This window comes from Pavona decussata, unplaced genomic scaffold, assembly GCF_977016875.1.
Source record: "Pavona decussata unplaced genomic scaffold, jaPavDecu1.1 SCAFFOLD_195, whole genome shotgun sequence".
NCBI lineage: Eukaryota > Metazoa > Cnidaria > Anthozoa > Scleractinia > Agariciidae > Pavona > Pavona decussata.
In genome coordinates, this window is record NW_028145604.1 from 40,441 (window position 1) to 63,099 (window position 22,659).

General features: G+C 35.9%; 1 long non-coding RNA gene across 7 annotated transcripts; it reads left to right on the forward strand.

Annotated features, from left to right (window-relative positions):
* The first annotated feature begins 1,375 nt into the window (after positions 1–1,375).
* Positions 1,376–21,634, forward strand: LOC146461538 (uncharacterized). 7 transcript variants are annotated; one of them, XR_014857334.1, is made up of 6 exons: positions 1,376–1,403; positions 1,484–1,592; positions 3,979–4,040; positions 4,484–4,550; positions 7,137–7,219; positions 21,398–21,634. It is a non-coding gene; the product is annotated as an uncharacterized LOC146461538 (long non-coding RNA). The 7 variants fall into 7 exon arrangements; XR_014857332.1 differs by lacking the exon at positions 21,398–21,634 and adding an exon at positions 17,620–18,904; XR_014857333.1 differs by lacking the exon at positions 21,398–21,634 and adding an exon at positions 17,497–17,610.
* Positions 21,635–22,659: the final 1,025 nt, after the last annotated feature.

Sequence of the window (22,659 nt, forward strand, 5' to 3'; positions counted from 1 at the left end):
ATCGCATACAATTCCTGATCAAGTCTCGACACCAGTGCATCCACTGACCCAGTGCGCCGTTAAGATCTTCAGCTGAAAATCCCCGAGAAATAGCCAATCTATTGAACTCCTACGTCGCATCAGTTTTCGTCTTGACACCCAGTCCCTTGATCTGGAAGCGCTGCCAATGCACCAGCTTCTCCTGATATGTCGGAATTAACGCTCACGGTTAGCGAATTCCACTCCGTGCTCGAAGCGCCTGATGTCACAAAAGCCACAGGATCTGATAAAATCCCGGCGAACTTCTCAAGGAAACAGCCTCTGTAATTGCACCATCTCTTGTCAGCTTTTTAAAAAGTCATTAAGCACTGGTTGTTTCCCGCAGACTGAACTGGAAAGAAGCTAACGTTGTTCCTGTTTTTAAAAAGGGTGAGGCCGAGTGCACAGAGAATTACAGGACCATCTCCTTACCGTCATTGGTATTCAAATGCTTGGAGCGATGTGTATTAAACACTTTAAAGATAGACTGTACGAGGTGGTAAGAGATTGTAAACATGGATTCATTAGAGGGAAATTATGCACCTCCAACCGTAAGTTGGCCACGTGGGCTCCCTACTAGACGAAGGAAAACAGGTGGACATGATCTATATCGGGATATGTTTAAGGCGTTCGATAAGGTGAACCATGGCTGCCTGCTGCAAAAGTTGCGCGCGTTCGGATTTGGAAGCAGCGTTTTGCAGTTGTTTAGCTCTTACTTGATGGGTGGGCACCAACGTGTAACAGTGCTGGGTGAAACCTCTGATCCTCTGCCTGTCAGCTCCGGAGTACCTCAGGGCTTCATTTTAGGCCCGATGCTTTTTCTCATCTATGTAACTAACTTGCCCGATTTGGTCCTGACGAACCAGGTTGCCATGTTTGCCGGTGACACAAAGATACATAAACAAATTAAGTCTCGGGAAGATGCTGCGTACCAACAAGCTGACTTGCTTGCTGGCTAGTTGACAGACATCGCAGTTACAGCTGGCTGAGATTTTTATTTCTTAAAAGTCAAGAAGAGTGGTGGAGGCGGCGGATCACAGGTCACGTTTCATGCAGATGTCAATGTCATGTCTAATTCCAAAGAAAAGCCCTCTTATCTTTTCTCCTCCATGGTATTCCCTGACCTTACCGTCTTGTGATGAACCGTATCGGTTTTAAGAGAGCATTATTTTCTGAAGAAAGTTTCATAACTTATCGACATATTTGCCAATCGAAATATCCATTGCGTGGAACCGCAATCTGAATCAAGTACAGGTGCGAGCTTCAACCTCTCCCCTCCCCTCTCGGGCGGACCTCTCGTCACGTGCTCTTGATGGGCCCGGCATGGACCCAAGATCCTTTGCATGAACAACAATCCAAATCTCGACCGGGGTATTTTGCTTCAAGTATGTTCCATTTTTGCTAGATTCAGTTTCCTAAACTTGGTTTAAATCTGACAAGCAAATCTGTGTTATCTTCTTTGCAGGCTTTTAAAGTCCATGTCCTCGTAAATTTGTGTGGAAGTCATGTTACGCGCCAACGTACTTGACGTGCTAAACATCGACCCTTCGCGCGAAATTTGAACATGTGTTGAGGTAAGCTGGCTTTTATAAACCAGAAAGACGAGGCTTACAGAAACCTTCAGAGGCTGTGTGCATTAAAATAGGATAGAGAATTGCTTGATTTCAGAATACACTTTACACTTGACATTGAACTTAAAAACCTGCTGTCCCAGTTCCGCAGTCTTTTAAGGTGGCCGAATACAGTTTTTTAGTGTACAGGTGTTAGAAGACGTTATTTGGAAACTATGTTCTTCTGGACGCCCAAAATTGGTATGGTGTAAGACTAACTATAAAGAAGGAATGTATTTTTGTACGTCCTGTTGAGCTAAGCACCGTTTCCATGGCAACGCAGCGAACTATTAAACGTCCATAAATAGTAGGTTTCCTTTATTTTTAGAAAACGTACTCATTAGATTTTTTCAATTTTTTGTATCCAGAAAAACTCTCAAAACACTGACACAGTTGCACTACTTTCATGTAATTTTAACAGAGAGATCTCCTGTCAATATTGATTTTGCATTTTAATGTTTTGTGAAGATATCCTCTGTTAGATTTAGGTTTCTCTTTGCAAGTGAGTTACGCTTTTAGGGAACTGTTTTCATGCCAAATGTCACGAAATTCTAATGAGCAGTTCCCTAGAAAATAGTTCATTTCCACGAAAACAACCAGTCGCAATTTTTTGGTCAAATGCGCATGAGTGGCTTTAATTGGGTTTCATGGCAAAGATGAAAAGCATGCAAAAGGTCTTGGTGAATGAATTTTTTGCTCGGAAAGAAAAGAAAAAGAGTCCAGAAATGAGAAACTTAGTTATTTAGGATCAACACTTAACTTTATTATCCATTTCATGTGAAATTGAGGGATCACTTTATCGACTGCCGTATTTGCGTACCACAACCCTAGCGCACGCTTAATAGCATCACTAACAGAATCTGTAAAGCGCGCGCAAACTGTGTTCGGCCACCTTAAACATTGAAGCAAACTAGAGTTTACGATAAAGAAGCGCTTTGTGCCGCCAAAGGCAATATGACAATGCCACACACTTAAGGCAAAGTGCACTTAATGCACTTAACATTGGCCCCGGTAAACACCGCTAATTCTCCCCCTCCCCCCCCCTCCCCCCCAGGTTCAAGTAGACTGTTAAAAGCCCCGCATAGCAGGGCATCAGTACCGAACTTTAGAACCAAATAAAACAAGAAATCAGTTTAGGTTTGTTGGTAAAAAATCGATATTGTGATGGACGTAAAGTTTAGTGTGGTGTTACATTTTTTTAAGTCAGCATACTGTACCTGGTGCCTAACAACGACAAGTTCTTTCAGATTCTTTGGAGTTATGGCTTTTTAAGATGGGTTGTTTGTGCCATGCATGGAAATCAAGTGCTATGGCTATTAAGGAAATTCCTAAAGAACAGAAGATTATTTGTGTCAAAAACTAAAAACTTGGATAGGATCTGTTTGGATGAAAAACTGAAGTCATTCACGATGACCAAGTGTTTCCACCTCTATTACTACGGCTTCTTCCAACTAAGGATAACTGAACATAACAGTGCCCTTTTGATGGCAGGTCAAATTTAGTAGAAGAAATTACTCTGCAAGTTCTTTCTTTGGATCCACCATTTGCTATTTTATCGATCTGTTTGTGTGATTTTCAAGTGGTAGAAAGTCCCACAGTGCACGTGACTGTGCGCATAAATATTGATGCCTAACAATAAGTGTAATCGTTGTTAGACTCTTAAGAAATTGACATCAATTTTTCATGTGTCTGTCCTGTTATTGATCTTGAATCAGTAGTAGCTGTGGAACGGAGCGGATCCGCAGACTACTTTGACGATGTTATGAAGATGAAATTCTGATCAATAACAGGACAGGTGCATGAAAAACTGATGTCAATTTGTTTTTTACTACAACAAAAAGCCAGAAGGGACAAAGTGAAGTCAAAACACAGGATAAAAATGCCAGAAACGTAAATTTTATTAAATCTGACATGGTCAAAAATCAAAAACCTGTCTTGCTCTCTTATTGTTTAATGGAAAGAAAAAGGGAGACTTTCTATACGTTGAAAAGTGACAGATTGACATTTGGTTGTTTTCAAATTCTCAGTTCTCATTTGTTGGGTCAACACCACAGTTAAATTATAAATTCATGTGTCCGTCAGCTTATTGACAATGAAAATTAGCCAGTGAGCATGCTAGAATTTCTGCAGTTATTGTAAAAAAATCATTGGCTAAACAACAGTCTTTTTCAGGATTTCTGTTGGATTATTATCCCAGACAGGTCACTGATACTTTTGGGAACAAAGAACAACTTTTTGATCTCAAATTGAATCAATGCGCAATGTGATGCTCAGTCCTACCCCATTAGTATAATCATTCATGTTAAGTGGGGCAGTAAGAAGTTGTACTAAACTTTCTGTAATGTTTTAGTTTCAGTCAGAAGACAAGGAACAAGGACACCATTAACCTTAAACATGACATTGTTTTAAATGGTGAGTTTTGTTTTGATGTTTTCTAATTTCATGGCTACTGATCAAGAGGTACTCCTTTTCACTGTAATTTCAGGGCCTTTGGCCCAAGGGTATGGGACAGGAACTTTTTAAGGTTCAGGAATGGAACTCACCCCAGTTTTCTTGTGGCCCCTGATTTTACATCAAAGAAGACCCTTTACTCTGAAGACTGTGCAAGTTCAACACAGACCAGAGTTTATAAGTTTTGAAATTAAAATTTTTTGTAAAATAAAAGAATTGCAGCAACTTTTCATTAAATTTTAAATGATAATTTTAACCAAAAGACTCAAAAGTTAGAACCACAGTAATGCACCTTAAATGTGCCTGCTCACGACTTGACCTTGAACAAGAACCAAGTGTTTCAGAACTGTCCCTTACTACTTCACTTCAAGGTGCTGATCCTCTATTTAAATCTTTCTCTCCAGGTAAATTTCAGACGAGGGATGAGAAGTCATGAAAGATGCCTCAACCTAGAAATTACTGTCTAAAGAGGTGAGTTGGTTGTTTATACATATGTAATAGATAAAATGAAGGGCTGAGAGCATAACCAACTTATGTTGAATTTTAGCCTGGTTTTCCATTTCGCTCGGATTTGTCAGAATTTTTGCTCTCCCAGGTTTTAAAAACATTTCGCGGTTTTACAATAATTATTGGCACAAAACTCCTTGAGAAAACCAAACACGAACAGCGCAAAAACCATTTGCTTACTATTTCTCTCTTGTTAATTCTACCATAGAACTTTACTTCTCTCTCCCACCCCCTCCCCCTATGCAATGACAACCGAAAACAGATGAAAAAAACACTCACTTACTGTTTCTCTCTTCATAATTCTACCACTGACAGTAACTTCTCCCTTCCCCCCCCCGCCTCCTCCTTATGCAATGTTGATTTGGAAGGTGATGCTTGCAGGAGACTGTTCGCGACCCAGAAAACAACATTGAGTTGAGGGGGGGGGGGGGGTGTGGTTTGCTTGTTTACCAGTGAACGCGCCTGGAAGGGTAATGTTGTTAGAGATGTTGTCCACATCGTACTCGTCGGTTAAGAGGACTCGGACCGCGCCATCACATTATTTCATTACCATGGTTGTAACTTTTCACTTAACTGGTAGGGAAAATAACTGCACTTCTTCCAATACCGCTCTCTTGAAAGCAAGTAAAACCGTAACTCATGCAGTGCGTGACGTAGAACTTGTTTTCTTTCAATGCATAACAGTTCTCGCCCTCAGTTCTCACTACTTCAAATCGTGTTGCAGGGAAGGAAATGGCTTGTTTCGAGATAAACTTTCTCTCAATGAAAAACCGATTTGTTGCCCTTCTATTCTACCCCTTTTGGTCACAGCAAAAGTGCGCCTTAGTACTTTGGCAACAGTTCTCACCCATGTTGCAATATAGAAACTGATTGAATTTTGAATTATATTTACGTAATGGGGTGAGAACCGTTCGAAAATAGATTTTCTCTGTGAAACACATTTAGGAAAGCATTTCAACATGGCAATCAAATGATAAACAAAGCATTTACCGGTATGTGCTGCCAAAGGTAATACATATCCAGCGAACATATAAAAATGACTTTTTAGTGGTGAGAACTGTGGCCGAGAAATGTGCAGACATTTTGATGACGTATTGTATCTGATGTGCATTTCTTACATTCCTGTCACGCACGTAGTAGTTTGTAACAGAATCAAATAAAAGCGTAACAGAATTATTTTCGTTTCTCCCGCGAGAAAGACCGCTTTCGTGTGCCGTGGTTCAAAGACCACAAATTTATATTTAATACAAATATTAATACCCAATACATTGTCGTTTTGGTCATCCATAGTGACTATAATGTTATCGATTTTTCATTAGAAGATGGTAACAATTCCCAATACAAAACATAAATCGCCAGAAAAAAACACTGGACAATGTTTTTCAATCGAATTGAAGTTCACATGCAAAAATTCGGACAAATCTGAGCAAAATCGAAAAACAGGCTGAAATTTGGCATAGGTCCGTTATGCTCCCAGCCCTTCAATTTATAACTACTTGTTGGTGAGTCATTATTGGCTTGTTTAAGCAGAATAATAATAATAATAATAATAATAATAATAATTTATTATTTATTAGGCGCAACTTAACATCTGAATATGATCAAATGTGCCGTACAACTATAACTACCAATAATAATTACAATAAAATATACTTAAGAATACCTAAAATTTGTAACCTAAAAAGTAGTCAATCTAACTATAACAGGCAAAAGCCTTCCTAAATAAATGAGTCTTTATTGTTCGTTTAAAAACCAAAACGTTATCAATGTCTCTGATACTTGCAGGCAGACTGTTCCACAATGCAGGGGCAGCTATTTGGAATGATCATAATAGTAAATGCGTTTGTGTTTAATTGGTCCTATTTTGGGTACAATGATTTCTAGAAATCCCTCGTAAGAAATTTTTGGAGTTACTGGAATACAAAGCAGTGTGTATCAGCGAAAGTTTGGAAATTCCCAAATTCACATAAAAAGAGAAATCTAACAGCACTTCTGCTTATTCTTATCCTGAATATGGACAATCCGAAGCCACCATTGTAGCTTAGTGTGCGTCCGATTGGCCCTCTTCCAGAATAAGAATACATGCATACAGTAATTGCTAAAAATCCTTCATGAGAGGTTTTGGAGTTATCAGGACACAAAATAGGTCTTGAATATTAATATTGTGTGCAAGCAGACATTTGTAGCTTCGTCTCCCGAAAATAATTTAATTTAATTTTAGTGAGAGAAACATAGAGGTTGTTACTTTTAATCTGAAATGTGTTCAAGTGAATGCGATCTTAGACTAAAAGCCAAGAAGGAGTAGAATTGGCTTTGCAATTGTCCTATTCATCTTTACTAACCAGTTTAAAACTAGCAACACAAAATAACCATATTATCGATCCGACGTACATCATAGACAGGGAGTGTAAAACTGAGACACTCTTAAATTGCTGGCCCTACACATTTCAAAACAGTTTAACTTTTTATTATAACAATGCTGTCTTTGTCTTACGTACATGCACTACACAATTTTGGTGATCAACATATTTTTGTTCTCTTTCTATAAAGGATACAAGAAACTTTCAGATGTGAGATTCAGACAAGCAGCAAAGATGCTCATCTTCGTAACTGGGCAAGCAATTCAAGTAGAGGTAGAGAAACTTGTTTTACTTTAAGAAGCGCAGTAAGACTATCGTGTTTACTCATGGTTATGCCATACGAATTTGAACAAAATACAATACAAGGTTTAAAGTTTAAAAAGAATGCAGCTTAGACCCAAGCAAATCTGTATATTTTGTTTGTCTCGCAAAAAGTGTAGTCTACATGTAGCATTTATACTGCAGTTAAAACGTGGGCACATTGGGTGATAGTTGGGGTGTGCATGCAGCTTAGGGTAACCACGTGTAGCCTTCACACAAGTATGGCCTGAACATGAGAGTAAATGCGGTAGTTAATGCTCCAGTTTTATTTCCTTTTTAGCAACCGAACAATTACAACAAAGTCTTTCTTTTCAAGATACAGTGCAATCACAGATATAAAGAAGCCAGACTAGAATATAATTTTTTGGGAGAGAAAATGCGAAAGCTTAAATTGTGCATCCAAAAAGTTAGAACTAATATACAGCACCATATGAACGGTCACACTTTAGGATTTCATGATAAAACTATGAGGCATTTTGTTTGCTCTTTTCTAAAGATTAAGAATGCCTTTCGGCAATGATTTTTACAATAACAAATGATTTAACGAGATTGAAGAACAAGTGGTTATGCATAGAAATCTTAGGCCGATTTCATTAAGAGTTTTAAGCAAGGGGCACTATTTCTCAGTGTACTTGATGCAATAATAATTATTATCATCTTTCTAACATAGGCTGGCATTTTTCAATAAGAGTCTCCTGTAGCTCTCTTTGAACACTGTACTCTCCTGTAGCTCAGTGGTAGAACATCCAAACTAGTAACAATTATTGGAAGTTCTTAGGTTCAACTCCTAATAGGAGCACTCAGATCAATTGCCTTCAACGGAGTATGTCTGTGCCACTCACTGAATAGTACATCATTCTCAAGTATTCTTATTATAGCTTCACAATAGCTCCAAGTATTGCAAAGTTGAAATCTATCTGCAAGTTCGGACAAATGTTGCCTGTTTCTCAGCTTTGATTGGAGATTCTGATGTTGAGGAATTTCTGTATTTACCCAAAATGAGAAATCTAGAAGCTATTCTGTTTATCCTCATCCCAGAATACAGCCAGTCCAGTGCAAACTTAAAGTTAAAAACCATTTCTCTTTGCTTCTCCTTGACCGTTTTCTGTTTAGAATCTGTAAATTGAATTTAGCGCATTTTGAATAAATGTTTTGAGATAGAGAAATGCTGTCTTATTTTCAGTATTTTAAGGCTAAAAATTATTTCTTAGTGGGTGGACTTACAGATTTAACCATACACCATTTTGCATTCAATTTATGTTTAGAGATGCATTCTCTGTGAAAATGGTATTCAGAATTTGTAAACAGTTTGTACCGTTTCAAGTAGTAATTTGTCAGATTTTCAACTGATGATAGAGATATCACATAATTTAAATACACATGTATATGGTGAACAGAACATTTGTGTGTTTTCAGTTAGGCTGGATTTACTGAATGTTTTTTGTTTGTTCGGATGGAAGCATATATTCATTAGGCTTGACTCGAAGGAGCTTAGATTTAAAATGCCTTACAGTCTGTTTAAGTTTCATAAGGTCTCACAATTTCATAGTTTTCAGTAAGGATTCTAAGGGCAACAAGTGTTTTCTCTTCAAAAATCAAAAAGAGCCATTCATCTGTTTTCAAGGAAAATTTTTATTGCTGTTTAATTTAATGTTTTCTGTTGAATGTTGAAGACATTCCTCGGTCCTGCTTAAAGTTTAAATGTGCAGTTCCAGAAAAAAATCCATACCCACCCCAAGGAAGGTCATTGGAAATTCCTAGGGAGAGGGGGTCCTTAAAAGTCAAAATTTTAGAAGCAAGGTATGAAGCTAGACTGGAATTTCCTGGGAGGAGGGAGAGCCCAAAACAAAAAACCTTCCGTGGGGGGAGTATGGATATTTTCTGGAACTGCACAATATGTCCTTTTGCCATTTTTCACTAAATAAGGATTTTAAGACAAACAAGCGGTTTTTATTTGTTTATTTTTTTATTGAACAGCTTTTTTTGTTTAACAACAAGTTCTGGTGTTTGAAGTGATTTCTCTAAAAGCTATTTTTCTTTGTGCACTTTCATGTTGTTAAAATGTGGAGTTGGAACATCACTTACAATATTTATTTCTTGCTCAAACTACATGTGTTTGTAGGCCACCATTCACGGTTTTAATCCCATTTAAAAATTTAGTCGGCTTTTAATAAAATTTTGACATTTAGGCTTGATTCTAAGTGATTCTCAATGTTATTAGTTGTTTTTACTAAAATTTCAGATTTCACTAAGGAGTTGAGACATGATTTTTCGGTAAATTATTAGACATTTTTCAAATGAGCAACAAAGATTCCTTGAGCGGAGTGATGAATTCTCGTTTGCAGTCAAAGAATGATGATGATGATGATGATGATGATGATGTTAGTTTTTGGTTAAAATTTGAAATAATATTTACATTCTCAAAGAGTTAGGCCAAATGTCATCTTCAGTGTAAACTGGAGACTTGATCACAGGATCTCAAGTGAAACCCGGTGTCAGGCAATCTGCGGGTCTTTGCCTCTTTGATTTAAGACGTTTACTGAGTTCAAGACTGGATTTTTAGTGATTTTCTGTTCTTTTTCTGCCGCAGCTTTGGCTAAAGAGAGTGAAGCTCAAAAATCATAATTTCTCAGTTAATCTACTGGCTGCCTACGGCCTTTGTGTAATGAGCTGTTGCGGCCGGCTTGTTATGTTGGCCTGTAGTCTTGCTTTCATAAATGGAAGGATTTTCTGGTTCTTTTTACTGTTCTATTAAAGGTCGTTTGCCCTGCACTCCTCAGTGTTTTTGTTTCATTTGTCAGTTTGTGTCAAATTGATTTTCCTGGTCAGTTTATGTGCCTGATAAGAAAGCGTTTTAAGTGATGTTCAAAAGTGGCTGGTTTTTGATATGTTAGGGAGACTAGCTATCTCGTAGCCCATACGTAAGTCCTCTTGTAATGTATTTTCATATTTTGATCAATTTCATTATGTGTCTGTTTGAAGATTAGGGCTGAGACATGATTGCAAAGTGACTTAAGCTGGTCTATTTCCATGCATGAAATATTAATCCTATTCAGCCTGGTTTGGGGGTAGGGGAGGGGGGTACAAAGTGCCTGCGCTGACTTAAAGCATTCATAAATTTCTTAATATTAAACAAACACCAAAAAAGGTGGAGACTTTTCCTAAAATGTATCTGGGAACAATTTTCTTCAACACCTAATTGTTGACGTGACTTGATTTACCTATGTGAAAAAGTGTATTGTCGTTACTATTACATGTAATTTGGATTTTTTGTTCATTTTGATTATTTTTGAGTCAATTTGAATGGTCTTCTGAAATCAAGAAATCAAAAATGGAGAACTCAAGAAGGCAGCTGGGTAGAATCAATCATGTAATTGCCACGTCATGTGACCTTATTGTCCCATTTTTTTTTTTTTTAGCACTAAAGGAAACAGTTTGGGCATATAATTTACCCTCCAGGTTTCATTGTCATAGTGTTAATGCTCTTGAACTGACGAAGGGGGCTGATACAAAGTGCCCCTCATGTTTAGGAACTTGTAAAAAAAAAGCAGGCTGTACAGGGTTTGGAAAATCATTAGCAGGGCAGTCTGTTCGCAGTTTAAACGTTTACCATTTGTCAGTTTTCAGTTGCGTTGAGTGCAAGTCAAGTTACAGATAAGAATTGAATGTGCTCTCTGTTTGACTTTTAGGCCTGCTTTATTTTTTTTTTCTGTAAAGAGTAGTACTTGTCTGTGTGACTCAGTTGAGCTTATTTTACTTCTAATTTAGCCAGTTCTTTCCAAGCCAAGATTGTATTAAATTCGATGCCATTCAAATGTGATCGACTTACAACTTGAAGATTGGGCCTAAGAACTGACAATTTCTTAGTAAAAATTGCATACGCTATAATGAAGTTTTCATGCTTTTCACTGCTGTCTGTCATTTTTCATCGGTTATTTAGTTCAGGTTCAAATAACTTTTCCAGTGAAAAGTTAAGGATGATTTTCCTTGTTTGAGTACGGAAAAAACTTACAGTCAAGAAAGGTTCTGTAAAATCTGTAGCCATTTGTATCTTTTTGGCAAGAGATGCAAGCTTGAGGTACTCCATTTTAAAGTGAAAATACTACATCATGCTCAATGTTTGTTTATATAAATATTGTTTCCTTGCTAGTTTGCAGTAAGGTTGTCAAGTTGGTCTAGGCATGATACCACGTTGAAAACTTCAGGCCATTTTTGGGATTTTTGTTTAAACTGTGTGTGTTCCGTTTTCAGGAAAACTTTGAATTATTTCAGACATGATTACTAAGTTTTCAGCCACGAGTTCGTTTAAGTTGAACAGATGTTAGTTTTCATTACTTGAGAATTTCAGAATTTAAGGTTGCTTTGTCAGTAAAATTTATCTGAGAACAATTATTTTCTACATCTAATTGTTCACGTGACTTGATGTTCCCAATTTGGCAACAAGATTTTGACAGCCTTGTTTTTCGAACTTTTTATACCTTTTGTCAAAAAAAAGTGTACCTTCATTACTTTTACATTTTTTTTAGATTTTTTATTGGTTTTGAATATTTTTGAGTCAATTTGAACGGTTTTCTGAGGTTTTGGCCATGTGTCGCGTACCCAGTGCAGCGGACATGGGGTGTTGTGCACTGGAGATCGGGAAGTGTCAACCACAGTATAAATTCAACTGCACAAGTTGACTCAACAGCATTTAATAGGATCACCAACTCGTCTGAGTTATTGTACACATGCGGTTCAAAAACTAAAAGGGGAAATTACCATGTACAAGGTCAAAAAGGGGGCCGAGACTAATAAAAAAAAGAAACAAAATTGAAAGGAAAACGAAAACTGAATACAATAAGCTGAAACTTACGTCTGAACCTGACTAAAGGGCTAGAGAAACTCCAACGTTACGTAACTCCAAAAAAGATAAAACTACTCTGAAACTCCGACGTTGTTCCGTAGATCTCCTAACTCCAACTCCACAAAAACTTAAAGGGCGTTCTCTGATAAGGGTATTGACGTGTGCAGTTGTAAAACCGGTAAGAAAACAGGAATGGCTAGCTACGTAATTGATTGAAACTGTGAACAATAGTACATGAAAATAGGGGCGTAAAAACTCGATAAATGAAACAGAACAGAAATGTATCTTATATAAATCAAAACAAAACTAAGCTTAATTACGTAATCAAGTTCTCTTTGATTAAATGTTCATTGTTCATCACACCATGAAATCAAAAAAATCCAAAATGGAGAACTCAAGATGACGGCTGGGAAGAATCAATCATGTAATTGTCACGTCATGTGACCTTATTGTCCTATTTTTTTTAGCACTAAAGGGAACAATTTGGGCATATAATTTACCCTCCAAGTTTCATGGTCATAGTGTTTATGCTCTTGAACTGACGAAAGGGGCTGATACAAAATGCCCCTCAAGTTAAGGAACTTGAAAAAAAAAGTCCCGTTCTGAAAAGGCTTTGCAAAATCAATATCAATAGTCCTGAGTCTGTTTGCAGTTTGAACGTTTACCGTTCGTCAGTTTTCAGTTACATCAAGTGCAATAATATATTCAAGTTAAAGATAACAATCAAATGTGCTCTCTGTTTGACTTTTAGGCCTGCTTTCTTTTTTCTACGGTAAAGAGTAGTACTTGTGGTATCTGTGACTCAGTTGAGCTTGTTTTACTGCAAATTTAGCCAGTTCTTTCCGGGCCAGGCTTGTATTAAATTTGATTTCATTCAATGTGACTTACAATTTGAAGATTGGGCCTAAGAAATTAATTTCTTGGTGAAAATTGCATACGCTACAATGAAGTTTTCACGCCTTTCAGTGCTGTCTGTCATTTTTCATCAGGTATTGAGTTTAGGTTCAAATAATTTTTCCAGTGCAAAGTTAAGGATTATTGTTCTCTTTTGAGTACGGAAAAAACTTACGGTCAAGAAAGGTTCTGTAAAGTCTGTAGCCATTTGTATCTTTTTGGCAAGAGATGCAAGCTTGAGGTACTCAATTTTGAAGTGAAAATACTATATCATGCTCAGTGTTTATTAAAATTAATATCGTTTCCTTGCTAGTTTGCAGTAGGGTTGTCAAGTTGGTCTGGGCACGATACCTCATTGAAAAATTCAGGCCCTTTTGGGGGATTTTTGTTTAAATTGTGCGTGTTCAGTTTTCAGGAAAACTTTGAATTTCAGAGACATGATTACTAAGTTTTCAGCCATGAGTTCGGTTAAGTTGAACAGATGTTAGTTTTCAGTGCTTGAGAATTTCAGAATTTTAGGTTGCTTTGTCAGTAAAATTTCCCATGGCGACAAGATTTTGACAGCCTTGTTTTTCGAACTTTTTTAACCTTTTGACAAAAAAAGTGTATCTTTGTTACTTTGACATCTTTTTAAAACAATTTTATGTTTAGATTTCTTATTGGTTTTGATTATCAGTTTTTGAGTCAATTTGAACGATTTTCTGAGGTTTTGGCCATGAAATCAAGAAATCAAAAATGACAAACTCAAGATGACGGGCTGGGAAGAATCAGTCAAGTATTTGCCATGTCATGTGTCCCATTTTTTGAGCACTAAAGGAAACAGTTTGTACATATAATTTACCCTCCAGGTTTCATTGTCATAGTGTTTATGCTCTTGAACCGACGAAGGGGGCTGCTACAAAGTGCCCCTCAGGATTAGGAACTTGAAAAAAAAAAAGTCTCATGCTGAATAGGGTTTGCAAAATCATTAGCAGGACAGTCCTGAGTGTTTGCAGTTTAAGCGTTTACCGTTGGTCAGTTACGTCGAGTGCAATCCAAGTTACAGATGACAATTGAATGTGCTCTCTGTTTAATTTTTAGGCCTGCTTTTTTTTCTCTACTGTAAAGAGTAATACTTGTTGTCTCTGCGACTCAGTTGAGCTTGTTTTACTGCAAATTTAGCCAGTTTTTTGCGTAAGGAAAAGTAAGGTTTGGAAGTCGATCTAGACACGATTCCTCATTGAAAAATTCAGGCCATTTTTGAGATTTTTGTTTAAATTGTGCGTGTTCGGTTTTCAGGAAAACTTTGAATTTCAGAGATATGATTACTAATTGTTCAGTTACGAGTTCGTTTAAGTTGAATAGATGTTAGTCTTCATTACTTGAGAATTTTTGAATTAGAGTTTGTTTTGTCAGTAAAAGTGGAAAGCCATTTGTCACTTCACACTTGGTTAAATTCTGCATGTAAATGAATTTCCATGTTCTTACGTTCAGTTAGATTTTGCATATTTACCAGTTCCTATGGGGATTTTATTGTCACATAAGACGTGTTTTCTGAGCAAAAGTTCGAAGTTATTACGCCAGGGGTTTCAGTTTGTAGTAATGAAAAGAAAAATTTTTTTTTCCCAGTGAAAATGTAAACCACCGGTCAATTTCAGGACCACCAATTTCTGAATAACTTATAAGGCTCTTCATCTTTTGTTATCTTACCAGCTTTTTACCAATGTCTGTTTTCAGTAACACATCCAATCAGTGGGTAAAATTAACCTATTAAGAAAATTAACCTTCTAAGGCCATCTATTAGTTTTCAACGTTTTTTAACTGAAAAGGCGCAATACAAAAGGGACCAAGCTCCTCCCACTTTCGACATCAGTTTATTTACATTTGATTTTGCCCTGTAGACGTTTTAGCTAAGGTCAAATGTTTTCTACTCCAAAATTTAACGTGCTAAAAACCAGACGTTTCTCAATTTAAAAAATTGAAAAAGGTGTAAGTTAAAGAAAACAAATGCCGGTTAGCTCAAGACAAATCAAGGAATTTCACGTGTTTGCTAGCGCTAGCGTAAACATTGCACTTTCAGTAAAATGCAGGCTGCAATAATTTATTAAAATTTCTGCTTTCTTTCTCTCCCTACACAAATTAACATATTTCGAAAAGTCAGTGGTTTAAACAATAAACGAAGGAAAACCGCAAAATTACCATTGCCTTCTGATTGATAAAGAGCTTTGGTTTTCCTGTAAAAAGTTTCGTGAAATTATTCAGTAGCAATTGGTGAATTATACTTTTAACTTGCGGTTTGAAAAGTTTTCGTCGAGTTAACTTTACTTTACTTTACTACTGTCTCGTTCGGCAGTTATGTCTGTGTTGCACTGTATCAATAAGCTAGCGACCATCACGGTACTCATTTGCTTACAACTGTATCGCAGCGGTATACTGTTTTTTAAACGACAAAAAGCCCGACTCGAAGACAATTTTAAACGTTTAACATAGCTACTACTCCTGAAAAAATTTTTCAATGCGTTTCAAATTTTTCATTTAGTAAGCAAAAGCCGTAATCCTGTCGTAAGCAAAGTTTCAGGACAAGCTAAAACAAAAACTCCGAGTATGTTTTTCATCAGAGAATCTCCTGTAAGAAGATTTATGTAAACAAATATATTGCCAAATCTATATGCATTTTGATTGCGTTTTTTTTTCCATTTTGTTTTGCCCTAAGTTTGTTTTCTATGGTAACCGCCGTTTAAACTACTCAAATTTTCCCGCCAAAAGACTTAGAAAAAATACGGGCGCTCAAAATACGCATGCGCCGTTTTTTTTTAAAAATCATTCCAACTAGTTATACTTTGTTTGACAATGTCAAATTTTCCCGCCAAAAAACTTAGAAAAAATACGGGCGCTCAAAATGCGCATGCGCCGTTTTTTTTAAATTTTCAAGGCAATAATTTTAATATCTAATATTTATTTTAGTTTTCACGTGTTCATTTTATTAGCTAATAATAAAAGACAATAAAGATGAAAACAGTTGTTTCAGTTTGCATTGTGTGTTCTTTATTTCTTTTCTTTCCTAACAATGGTTTTCAATTATCAGTTAATTAATTAAGTAAAAATCTTTTAACTAATTAAAGGTCTGACAAAAGTTTTTCTTTCTGTATATACTAAGTCTTTTGGCGGGAAAATTTGATGAAATTTGCACAGCGTCTCCCCTGGCAACAATTTTCGCAAAAAAAATTACGGGGCACCCATTGAATATTTTTGATCACAAAAAAATTTTAAAGAGTGCCCCTGCAAATTTAAACCCGCCAAAAAACCTTACACCACTTCGTTAGGAAACTTTGTGTGAAAAATTTCAAGCTTCAGGCTTTTATGACCAATTTTTAGTCTAGAATTTTTTTGTCTGAAGTAAAGTTTCCTTTGCGAAGTGTTGTAAGCTAAAAGAGCGACATGGTAAGCCGTTAAACAGTTTGGCAGCAGGGAAAAATTGGATGATCGCAAAAATTTTGATAACAAAACTAATAGGAAAGCGCTTATGTTTTTGTTTCCCAAACGTAAACCAAATTATAACAGCTGCAAACCGTTTAAGCTTTCCATGTCGCTTTAAAAGATCTTGTTCAACTAGCAAGTGAAGTCAGCACAGGCTAACAACTAACAGTGTTACAGAGGACTGGACGAATTTAACGAGTGGAAGCATCTTTTTGGTCAAAATAATCAAGTTGTTTTGAATATCGAAACAAATTCTTTGTACTTAGTCGCTTACTTGTTCCCAGCTACATTTCATTTTAGAAAAATCAAGACAGTGTCTAGTTCGTATATACTCTTTTCGTACTTTATTTTATTTTGAAATATCAAGTTATTTTTATTTGGCGCTTTTTGAATGAATTTCTTAAGTGAACATTTTGGAAAATAACAATACAAAATCCGTAATGTGTGGTCTGTTTGCTCTTAAGTTTAAGACAATCATTTGGAAAATATCAAGACAATTTCAGTCCAAGACCCAAGACAATTCTCCATGTAACTAAGGTCACAGTTCGTTTATTTTCTAGTAAAAACTAAAATTTCGACGATTGATGATTAACCAAACAATTTCTTTTTGGTGCAATTATTGTTCATTTTTGGAAATAGTTTTGATGACATCAGTTCAATTTCTTTACAACTTTAATAGTAGCTGGTTCGTTTACCTTCCGGCTCTTCATAATATTTTGACAAATATCAACATAATTCGATTCCTCCGAGTCTTTGACGATTTGGTTCGTTTACTTTCTAGGTCGAGATAAAAATACGTGCTTTCACTCGTTTGTCTTGTCCCATGTAACACTAATTCAGTTGAACAAGATCTTAAACATAAAATTAAATACCGAAAAAACTAACGTCTGGTTGAAACAATGGGAAAAGAAGAAACTCCAATGAAAAATTAATTTAAACCCCAATATTGAATTTTCCCAGCAGTATAAGTAAGAAATATCCGTTGAGATTTCAAAATAGCGTTATTTTGTGTCATTGACTTGTTCAATTTTCATAGTGAACAGGACCACAAAGGACATTTCAGATTGTTCCACACAGCTCTAAAATGAACAGCAGACAAAACTCTATTTTGCAAACAGCTCGGTCGTACGTATAATGTATTCCTTTTTTTTTTCCACAGGAAAATTTGAATTCAAATACAATGCAATTGTAAAATTCTCTAAGGAATACTTTGAAATTAATTTGAATTTTGTGCCTTTGCGTAGCGCAAACTTGCAATGTGGAGTGCAATAGATTTGTTAAAACGTCTCGTGAACTATTTTGTGAACAACTCGATTGAACGTATAATCTGTTCAATTTTTTCCACAGGAAAATTTGAATTCAAATACAATGCAATTGAAAAATTCTCTGAGGAAAAATTGTTTCGAAATTGTTTGGAATTTTATGCCTTTGTCGTAAGCGCAAACTTGTAATGTAGAGTGCAACAGATTTCTACTTCGACGGTTTAAATCACTTTTTTTATCAAAATAGCGAGAGTCTAATCTTTCTTGGGTTAGAAAATTGTAACTGGATAATTTTTTCCCCACAATTTCACTTTGACGTCAGATTTACATAATATTTTTGCACGGGACATGAAAGTGTCAACACAGCAGACAAAACTCTTGAGAACTATTTCGTAAACAACTCGGTTGAACGTATAATTTATTCAATTTTTTTCACTGGAAAATTTGAATTCAAATACAATGCAATTTTAAAATTCTCTGAGGAATATTTCGAAATGAATTTGAATTTTGCGCGTTTGTGGTGGCCAATTTATGACTTGCTCCTCAAATTCCCCTTTTTGTATGCCTTTTTGTAATGATTTTAATCCTTAAAAAAACCCTGTTTCCGAACCGAAAATCAATTTAAATTGAACTTATTTCGGACACAAAAAATGGAAAATACAGCAAACCTGCAATTTTATATTTTTTATCTCTGTCGCAAATGTAATGGTGGGAAAATCATTAAATCTTTTGTGGTCCGTAACTCTAATTTGGTACAAAAGATGCCCCCGAGACCTTTTCTATGGTTTTGTCCACATCATTCCAACCAGACGCTTGTTTTTATCATACATACTACAGCATGCAAAGGGAACACAAGGAATAACAGAAGGGATCCTCCATAATTTTTCATTTTCAGTAAATAATAAACTTTTTGATCAAAGAAATCCTTGTAAAATAAGTCCACGCAGCACTTAAACAATTCGATTAGTAATATACGTTTCCATGCGGATCCCCTTTAAAGCCTTGTGTTCCCTTGACAACAGTAAACGAAGGTGGAACTGCCAAGTGTAGATGTTTGATTTTTATTTTTATTCCCGTCACGAATTGGCTAAAAATAAAGAATTTATTTTAAAACTTATTAAGCTTCTAGTTTGTTTGTAATTCAGTAAATGGATCGAGGTCATCAACAGTTTCTATTTCACAGACCATATAATGTAGGATTTTGCAATTTTTGTTGATAATCAGACAATTTAATATCGAATTAACCAAAACAGAGAGAGAGAGAGAGATCCAAAACTGAAGAAATTATTTTGAAATTTAAGCGTCCATTTTCGTAAGAACATGATCAAGGTTTCCGTTCACAAACCAAATGATATAGAATTTAGCAAATTTTTGTAGATAATCATGCAATTTGATATCGAATTAACCAAAACAGAGAGTGATCCAAAACTGAAGAATTTATTTTACAATTTAAGCATACATTTTTGTAAGAACATGAACAAGATTTCCACTCACAGACCAAAACTGAAGAATTTATAATGGTAATTGAACTAAGTGGAGTGCAATTTGGTATGGAATCATATGCGTGATTACAAAATCGAACGAGCGCGCAGCGCGAGTTTGATTTGAAATCACAAGTATGATTTCAGACCAAAATTGCACGACACAAAGCTCAATTACCACTTTATTACACCTATTTTGAAATCACAGAGTTTTATTGTCAATATTACATTCTATTTTTGTTACTTCATTTCAATTTTGATAGGCTAAAGAAAGGATGCGATTTAGAGCAAAAAATGATGCAATTTGGGAATAAATCGCATTGTTGAGAGCCAATCAGATTGCAAGGATCACCAGTAATTTCAAAATGGGTGTAATAAATTTGGAAATTTAAGCGTTAATTTTCGTAAGAACATGAACAAGATTTCCATTCACAGACCAAATGATAAAGAGTTTTGAAGATTATTGTACATTATCAGGCAATTTGATATCGAATTAACTAAAGCGGAGAGTGATCCAAAATTGAAGAATTTATTTTGAAATTTAAGCTTCCATTTCTTTTGTAATTCAGTGAAAAGGTAAGCCCATCAACAAAATTTCCATTTTTCACACCAAATAATATATAATTTTTAAGATATTTGTAAACAATCGGGTAATATTACATTGACGTACGAAAACAAATTGTTCTGTAGTTAAGAACGAAAACGCAATTGCCAGTTTCATCTCTTGATACTCTTGTTCGATGTTTCGACTCAACCTAGAAGTGTTTCAGATTTCATTTTATTTTTTCCAAGAGAAACAGTGATTTAGCTTTTGACCGAGCTGTCCTTTTTTCTAGCGTAATTTTTTTCCTTTTCCTTTTATACAACTTGCAGTTCCACCTTGGCAACAGAATACTGATAACTAAAAAATAAGTTAACCGATTTCTAAATAGCGCAACACTGTGTGATCTCCCATGTTGACGTTTTCAATTTTTTCCAATTGTGTTTCATTTTCAATCAGTTCATATCCCAATTTTGCCTTTAAAAAAGTTCAATTTGATTATTGCAAGTTAATTTGTTGACAAATCTACACAGAAACAAATTGAAATCGCGAAAAATGTGGCGTTAAAGTATGTCAGTATGGACTGATCGCTCAGAGTTAACGCTAAAAATGCCTTAACCGATCTGCAGAATAATATCTTAAAAAGATGGCTGGTATATTTTAGAAGGATTGAAAGAAATTCTCCTGCATCGACAGTGTTTTCAAAATTAAGCGACTGTATATTCGAACGTCAGCATTTCTGCATGACGTGAAAATATCAGCTTAATTCCCCCGCCGGTTATCTGCCCTCTCACAAAATGTTTTGATAGTTTAAAATTTGAACACACTATATTTTAGTAAATAGATCATCAATTGACTGTTACTGAATTGAAGATTCAATAATTTTGTCATACACCGCCACCATCTTTCAAAGGTATCATCGGTTTATACAAGAATGAAATCTTATCTTTGTTCCGTTTGCTTCAGTTCAATGCTTTTTCCTCTTTTCTGATCCTTTTGCTTCTCCTGTTCGATCTTCTTTCTTGTGAAAATGTCCTTCCTAAAAAATAGAACAAACAAAACACATGAGTTTGTGTTCAACAAATATGCCATAAAAATTAAGCAGCATACTTTGCTATATACTTTAAAATTTAAATAACGTTTATCGTCGTCGTCACCACAATCATCATTAGCATGCGATATTTCTTTAGGCTCAGAAAAGCCTAAAAAAAAAATTCCAATTTTTTTTCGAGTTTCACCTTGTGAAGTAATGACAAACAAAAGGCACCATAGGACAGTACTCTCAGTAGCTTTCATTTGAATGGTCACACTTCAGGATTTCATCCACAGACTCAAAAGGTAAAACCACCTTGTACAGCGTGATAAACGGTACCACAGCGAAAGTTGGTGAAGAGAGCTAATAAATTTGCACAGTGAATTTGTAGCTAAGTTTCAAGGGTACAACTTGCCTGAGTAAGTTTCTCAACTCAATTACAAAGCAGTGGACAAAGTTCTCAACACGTGGCTGCTTCGGACAATTTGGAAAAAAGGTTTCTTGCCACAGAAAAGACCTTAAATTCAGTTTGTATATCGTTAACTCTTCTGTCACTGCTATATGTCTGTTTAGCTCTTATTACAAGGTGCTGTTGAATTATTCTATTCCAAACCACGCAGAGTGAACCGCAACGTCGACATAACGCAACTCCAGGACGCGCTCCCATCGATTGACTTCGGAATTTTACGTACTGAAAACACTTAATGGAATTAGACTCTTACCGTTTGCGTCTTAGCGAAGCGAATATTCCTTCCTTCAACGTCTTTGACGCTTGTTCCTGGCGTATCAGTAAAGCTTCAACGACAGAGGTCACCTTCACACGTCCTCACTCCCCAAGCAGTTGTTTGGTTTGACGAGAATTCTGCACTTTCAGTCATGAATATGGATTAGAAGCTGGAACCAATCACTGGTCGATAGAAAAACCATATTTGGAGTGGAATTCTATGCCCATGTTTTAATGAATAAACTTGACACTTTTTATGTTTTTGTTTAAACCTAGGCCTGTGGGATTTTTACAAAATAAAAATTCATGTTCTCTTACACCATATGATGAAAAAGACTTTCTGAGTCCACAGTACCTCATGATCGGAGAATACTCATAGTCTCTGTATTCGCTAAAAATCGAGGTTGACTCAAAAACTACATCAGAATAAAACAAAACATTGACGACAACTTCTCGTAGTTTTACATTGTAGTTCTTATCTTTACATTAACAAGCTTCGAAGTAAAGGAAATCAATGCTTGTAAGATCAAGTAAGAAAGAACAACATTGCGTATTGCTTATAAATCCTATCATATACTAATAAATTTGAAATGTGAGATTTCCTTGCCGCATTTGAATGCGCGGACAAACTGTCCAATTATCCTATTTTACTGGGAGAAAATTGGTGTGATTGAATTTTAATGAAATAGGAAGAAATTGAAGGGAGAGATAAATTAAAAACGTTCGGCTACATACACCAAGAGACTTCCATAAGACATTCATGCCCTCTAGCCGAAGTTTTTCCTTCTAAACGTTTTTCATTCTTTTCTTTTCTAAGATTTATTTTAAGAGCATTGTGAGAAATTAATGGCGCCCATTTATTTTGGATTCCTCGAAACTTTGAAACCTTGAAGCGCTAAAACAAAACCAAGCATTGAACGGTATTACCTTCCCTCTCCTACCCCGCCAGAAAGACAGGGCTATTCTGGAAAAACTAATCGAAGTAAAATGCATAGATTTCCAGTCATTTCTCTGAGTACAAAAGGTGACTACTTGGGAAAAATTCTATCTCCACTCCCTCAACGTTATATCATGAGTGTGGCAGTTAATCAGAGTCTGATATCAGCGAGGGAAACAAGAGGGAAAGACGGTAAAATAAATACTATAATTATATTTTCT